The 6,422-nt window shown below is 37.9% G+C and overlaps 1 pseudogene; it reads right to left on the reverse strand.

Moving 5' to 3' along the window:
• Positions 1–3,265: 3,265 nt before the first annotated feature.
• LOC107705966 (general transcription factor II-I repeat domain-containing protein 2-like) lies at positions 3,266–5,018 on the reverse strand (annotated as a pseudogene).
• Between the last annotated feature and the right edge of the window lie 1,404 nt (positions 5,019–6,422).

Below are 6,422 nucleotides of genomic sequence, written 5' to 3' on the forward strand. Positions count from 1 at the left end.
GGTCGGCACCACCTAGCGTGCAGGCGTGAATTAGCAGAAGGCGATCAATCGTTTCGTGCTCTGTGTGAAAGCAACGTTCGTCGGCGATTCGCCTCGCTTTTTTTTGTCGCATCGCGCTCAGTGTGAAACGGCCTTTAGTCATGGGGAAAAAAGCTTGTCAACAAACATTTTTCGTCATAGTCTTCGTTAACGAAATTAACACTAATATATACACATACACACAGCATTTACACAAACAAACATCTAGAATTACAACATTACCTTAATAATTTACAATCTCATTCAATTATTATTCAATAATGAATTTAAAACTCATTTTGTAGTTCAAAAAGCAACATCAACAATAACTCACCATATAGAGACGGATTCTTTCTGGCAGACTGTAACAGTGAAAAACACAGCGAAAAAGCAGTTAGGACATCTCTTTTATAATCCGCTTTAACATTTCCCCTCCGAGAAATTGCTGGAAACACATTAAGGTGTTAAAATTAATTTTAAAAATTGCTACCGTGACCGTTAGCTAAACAAATTAGTTGGAAATGAGCCACAGTCTCTTCACCTGTGCTGTAGTGTTGCATAACGAGAGCCTTACTAGTTATCTTTAAGTGTCACAGAATTAACAAAATAGTATTTTTTCCAATTTAGCTTAAGTGAAATCTTACCTGAAAGCCACAGATGTCGCCGGGATGAGTCTCTTCTCTCTGTGGGTTGCTAAGAGATTAATAACTGAGCTTGTGCAAACAGATAAGCGCGGCATCGGCCTCCGGTCGTGAGCCGATGATTGATGAGCTGAGAAAATAGAGCACTGACCGAATTATATCGGCCTATGCCTGGCCGATACTTATTAGATGTTTTAGGTAATGAGGCCGACGTTTTGCTATTGGGCCGACGTCGGCCAGACATACGTGTGCGCTGAATTAAAGTGACAGTGGATTGTTTGCGGTAAATATGAACATGGATTGACATGAAAATGTAGTAATTACACTATAAATGCATTTAATTAAAGTCTGCTGTGTTTCACAGTCAACACATGGCTTTTTGGCTAGGTTTAAAGGAAAAGAGCACTTTTAAACAAGGCAATGATCATGAATCAGGCTTGTGCTGTGTGTAGGCTATTGTGTAACAATTGCATGATTGTCAAAGCAAAAATGCACTGCATGATCAAACATTTAGGTAAGATAAATGTATATTTTTGAAAAATATCTAAAAAGTGCCCCCCTCCACCCCTCAAATTAAAAAATCCCCTCTCACAAAGTCACCTAAGAGGGGAATTCATTCTCAAAAATGAAATTCAGGCCCTGAATGTCTAAAAATCTTGATTGGATCAACATTAAATAATTCTACATGATAAAAAGAAGGCTTTAAAAAGATCGGTATCGGGGATCGTATCGGCAGATACTGCTTTCTGTGATCGGCCTCAAAACGGTAACGTTAGGCTAAATTATACTGCTGTCACTTTAAAAACAAAATGCACAGATCCAGTATACTGACACGTAACCGGGTTTCCACCTAAATCATATTTATCTTGACTCCAAACATTAGCGGCTGTGTTTAAGTCAAGTGAATCTTGAGATAACTGTCTGTATTAGGGATGTAACGGTATGAAAATTTCATATCACGATTATAGTGACCAAAGTTATCACGATTATCAATATTATCACGGTTTTGTTAAATTTTGATGAAAATGTTCAAAAAGAACTGATTCACACTGAAAACAAACAAATAAGTTTTATATATCGTGAAACCGGTAATCGTTCCATCCCTAGTCTGTATTTGACCATTCAAGTGAGGCGCGGCTTTCTGTGTCTATTGTTCTTCACTCATTTCATCACCATGCGTGTCCTGCTATTTATTCCTCATTCATGCACGCTTCTTTATCAAAGTGTCAATAACTTTAAGTAGTACTGTGCTATGAGGATATATATATATTGCAGTTCATATCATCGCCACAACATGGTCATATATCGCCCAGCCGCAGCTAACAGTATTAGCTCATAGTAAGAAAACACAGTAATACACACTGGTAGGACATTGAGATATGTAATCGCGAATAGCATCTCACTTCATTGCACTGTAACTTAATGAAACTATAGAACATTATATAAGGTACTTAACGTTACTTACCTTGTCTTTTGTCTTACATGTCTGTTAGCTGCTGGTAGAAGTCTGTGTCCATATTTGCAATTGTTCGTTCTCAATCGTCATCCCACAACCCAAACTCACTCAAAATATGAATTAAATAGTCAAACGTAAAATAATCCATGTATTCATTTTAACACTGTGCTTGCAGCAGAATGGTTAGTCCCGTCACCTCATAAGTGTTTCCATAATACAAAGTAGGGATGCACGATATTGGATTTTTGCCGATATCCGATATGCCGATTATTTTTCAACTCATTTTGACCGATACCGATATATTTCCTTTTGTTTGGAAACAACACCAAGTCTTTCCTGTGCATAAATTATAAACAAAATATTTATAATTTTAGTTAGTTTTTAACAAGAACGAACTTGTTAGAATTAAATGAACAATAATGAAGGTTTTTTGACAGTACATTGAAGCTTTGAAAATAACTATAAATAAACTATATATCAATTGCTGCATTTTTCCCCCCAGAAAGATGCAGCGTTAACCCTAACATTTTATTTTAAGATTTAACATTTGTAGATGGTCTAAAGCGAAAGAGTTGTAAAAATTCTGAAAATCTTTTAGAGCTTATGATTAGTTTAAAAAATAAAACATTACACATTAATGAAAAAGTCGGTATATATAAAATTATTTAATTTACAAGTGATTTTTTTCATGTAAGCTATAGCTTCTGAACTTTAAATCAAAACATACTCATTATTTTATGACATCAATTACTGCTTTATTTAATCAGAAACACAGTCTAAATGCTATTTGTGTAGGCCAGGGGTGTCCAAACTTTTTTCACAGGGGGCCAGGTGCAAAAAAATGTGTGCCGTCTTGGGCCGCATGGCTGTAAAAAAAAATAATAAATAAAAAACCTACTATTAGACAAGCTAATTGATTATTGCCATTAATTTGTCTTTGTCTGCTTATATGTTAAATATGCTATTGTCTAAAAATGTTATGTGTGTGCTAAATATATATTTATATATGCCCCATGATATTATATACATTTTTAACCTAAGAATCATTACAATGTATTACTTTCAATATTTTGTTTTACTCACCATTAACTTAATGCGAACAGTGATGTTGTGCCTTGGATTTCAGAATTGATGTCAAGTCAGGAGTAAGTCATGTAGTAGAGATACGAAGCAGATCACAGAGATGGCTGTCATTCAGACTGGCTCTCAGTGGACTCTTGTTCAGCGTCATCAGCGAAAATGTTTGCTCACATATGTATGTGGAGCCAAACAGACTCATCATCCTTTGTGCGTGACGTTTAATTAAGGGGAATCTGGATGTTTCCAAACTCTTGTAAAACTCGGACAGGGGAAGAAGCTGGTGGCGGCTGCGAAGAGAATCATTGCATGGAAGTTCTATGAGTTCCAGCTGCACATTCTCTTGTACTTCTTCTACATTAACAGAGAAAGAGGTTGAGAACAGTCTGATGTCGCTATCAATAGCAGAAAAGTCTTGAAAACGCTGATTAAATTCTGTGATTAAGGATGTGAGCACTGTCGAATATTTATCAATTTTTCCAGGGATGTTGGAGTCTGAAAAACGCGAGATGATTTCGGACAAACTAGGAAAGTGCACAGCTTTGCGGTCACTGATTTGTCTCTCAAAAAGTCTTAGCTTCACAACAAAGGATTTCAAGTGCGCATACATTTCCGATATCAGCTGGTCCTTGCCTTGCAGGCTTTTATTCAGTGCGTTCAGGTGACTGGTCAAATCAACTAAAAAAGCAAGGTCTGCCAGCCAGTCAGGGTCATTGAGTTGATCAAGTGTCAGATTTTTTTCTTTCAAAAACTGGTCAATTTCAGACCGCAGCGAATAGAACCGCCGTAGAGCAGAGCCGCGACTCAGCCATCGCACGTTAGAGTGATATATTACGTCACCGTATTCTGCATCAATATCAGACAGAAATGCCCGGAATTCTCTGTGGTTGAGCGCTCTTGAACGAATCAAGTTTATAGTTTTTACCACAGTGGTCATCACGTCATCCATCTGGATGGCTTTGGCACAGAGCGCTTCCTGGTGTATGATACAGTGCATTTTCACAGCCTCACCTCCACTTTCGCAAACTTTGTTGCATACCATGGAAGCCATTCCATTCCGCTCGCCGAGCATGGCTGTTGCTCCATCGGTTGTAATGCCACAGAGCTTGTCCCAAGGGAGATTCATGTTTTCAATCGCACATGATACGGCTTCAAAAAGATATTTTCCCGTTGTTGTACTCTTAAGGCTCTTCATTTCAAGTAGCTCTTCTGAAATGCAAAAATCACTGTCCACACCTCGCAAAAAAATTAACAGCTGTGCAGTATCTGTGGAATCAGTGCTGTCATCGCACGCAATTGAGTAAAAATCAAACGTGGGAACTTTGTCTGTCACTTGTTCTTTTAGATTTGCCGACAAGTCTTCAATTCTCCGTCCGACTGTGTTTCTTGAAAGACTGATATTTTTAAAATCTTGCATCTTTTCTGGGCAAATTATTGTGGCAACTTTCATCAGACACTCCTTTATAAGTTCGCCTTCAGTGAAGGGTTTTCCGTGCCGCGCTATTAGGTGAGCTACCTCATAACTAGCTAATGTAGAATTTTCCTGTGCTTTATTAGCACGAAAAAAATTGTTGTTGTTGAGCTAACAAGGCAGCTGCCAATTGTTTCACCTTTTGATCGCGCTCAGCACCAGTGTACGATTTGAAAGACTGATGTTTTGTTTCGTAATGTCTTTTAACATTATATTCCTTCATCACCCCAATGGACTCCTGGCAAATTAAACAGACACATTTCCCGCTCACCTCCGTGAAAAAATATTCATTTCCCCAACGTGTCTGAAATCTCCTGCATTCACTTTCGATTTTCCTTTTACTTTGTTGCGCCATGACTTAGCAAAATGTGATAAACAATAATTTGTTGTTTTTTTAGCCCCTTCATAAATGTAGGCCTACGTCTGACTAACTGCATTGGCTGCATGTGATAGCGTCACCTGATGGTTATTTAGTGAATTTGATCTATTTTTCACTATAAAGGGCCAGATTTGTATTATTTTTTAAATCCCTCGCGGGCTGCCACAGGAACGATCGCGGGCCGTAGTTTGGACACCCCTGCTCTAGAGTCACATCACTGTCACTTATGTCATGAGCCTCGAAAAGTTGCTGTGTCAGACATCTGTCAGCATCTCTTGATGTTCGTTGTCTATCTTCAGTGCTTCCTTGTGTCAGTGCCCCTGATCTCATGTAAATCTATCTATACTGTATATCAATGACTGTATATCAATATTGGCCAATATTTGCATTTGGTTGCTGGCATCAGGCTGACATTAGAAGCAGACTATGTTAGTATAATGGCTTTTTTCAGTTCAAATACACATTCAGTTTTGTAATACACATTCAAATTAACACCGTCAAATGAACACCTTCTTTTAGTGAGATTAATTATATTAAAAAAACACAAATAATTATATACAAAAACAACACAATTTAATCATTTGTGAATTCCCCTACGTCTAATTCAGACAGATTGACAAATTGATGCAAAATGGATTGCTGTGGACTATATGCCAGTGATAGGCTTATGTTCAATAATATGAAATAAAATAAATAATATGTTGACTTGATGGCGAAAGCAAATATTTGTAATATATATTTGATGCTTTTGTCTGCCATAATAAATTATTGTCTTATAATTATCTTTATTTGGGGCATTTTCTAAAAATTTTACTATGTGATTTAACTATGATTCATCTGATTAATTGATTTATTAAATTAAAGGGGTCAGATGCTGCTGCTAAAAAGAACAGTATTTTGTGTATTTGGTGTAATGAAATGTGTTTATGCGGTTTAAGGTTAAAAAAACACATTATTTTCCACATACTGTACATTATTGTTTCTCCTGTATGCCCCGCCTTTCTGAAACGCGTCGATTTTTACAAAGCTCATCGGTCTGAAAAAGCGAGGTGTGCTGTGATTGGCCAGCTATCCAGTGCGTTGTGATTGGCCAAATTCCTCAAGCGTGTGAAGGAAATGTTATGTCCTTTACCATATTGTGATGCCTGCGGCAACCACATGTGAAGACCCCGGGCTGGACTCCGCTTCGTCCACGGTGAAAGCCGATCCGGCGATCACAGCGGGAAATTGTAGTATTTCCTCAGCGACCAGCACGGATCAGCTCCAGGCATGACGAAGCAGATATCGTCCTCTTTTGGAAGACCAAACAAAGTAGTTTCGCTTTCACAACGAAGCACACAGCGCCTTAACGACATGGCAGCGGCAGCAACAATACTACAG

Source organism: Sinocyclocheilus rhinocerous, unplaced genomic scaffold (genome assembly GCF_001515625.1).
Source record: "Sinocyclocheilus rhinocerous isolate Xijiao unplaced genomic scaffold, SAMN03320098_v1.1 scaffold8947, whole genome shotgun sequence".
NCBI classification, from domain to species: Eukaryota; Metazoa; Chordata; class Actinopteri; order Cypriniformes; family Cyprinidae; genus Sinocyclocheilus; species Sinocyclocheilus rhinocerous.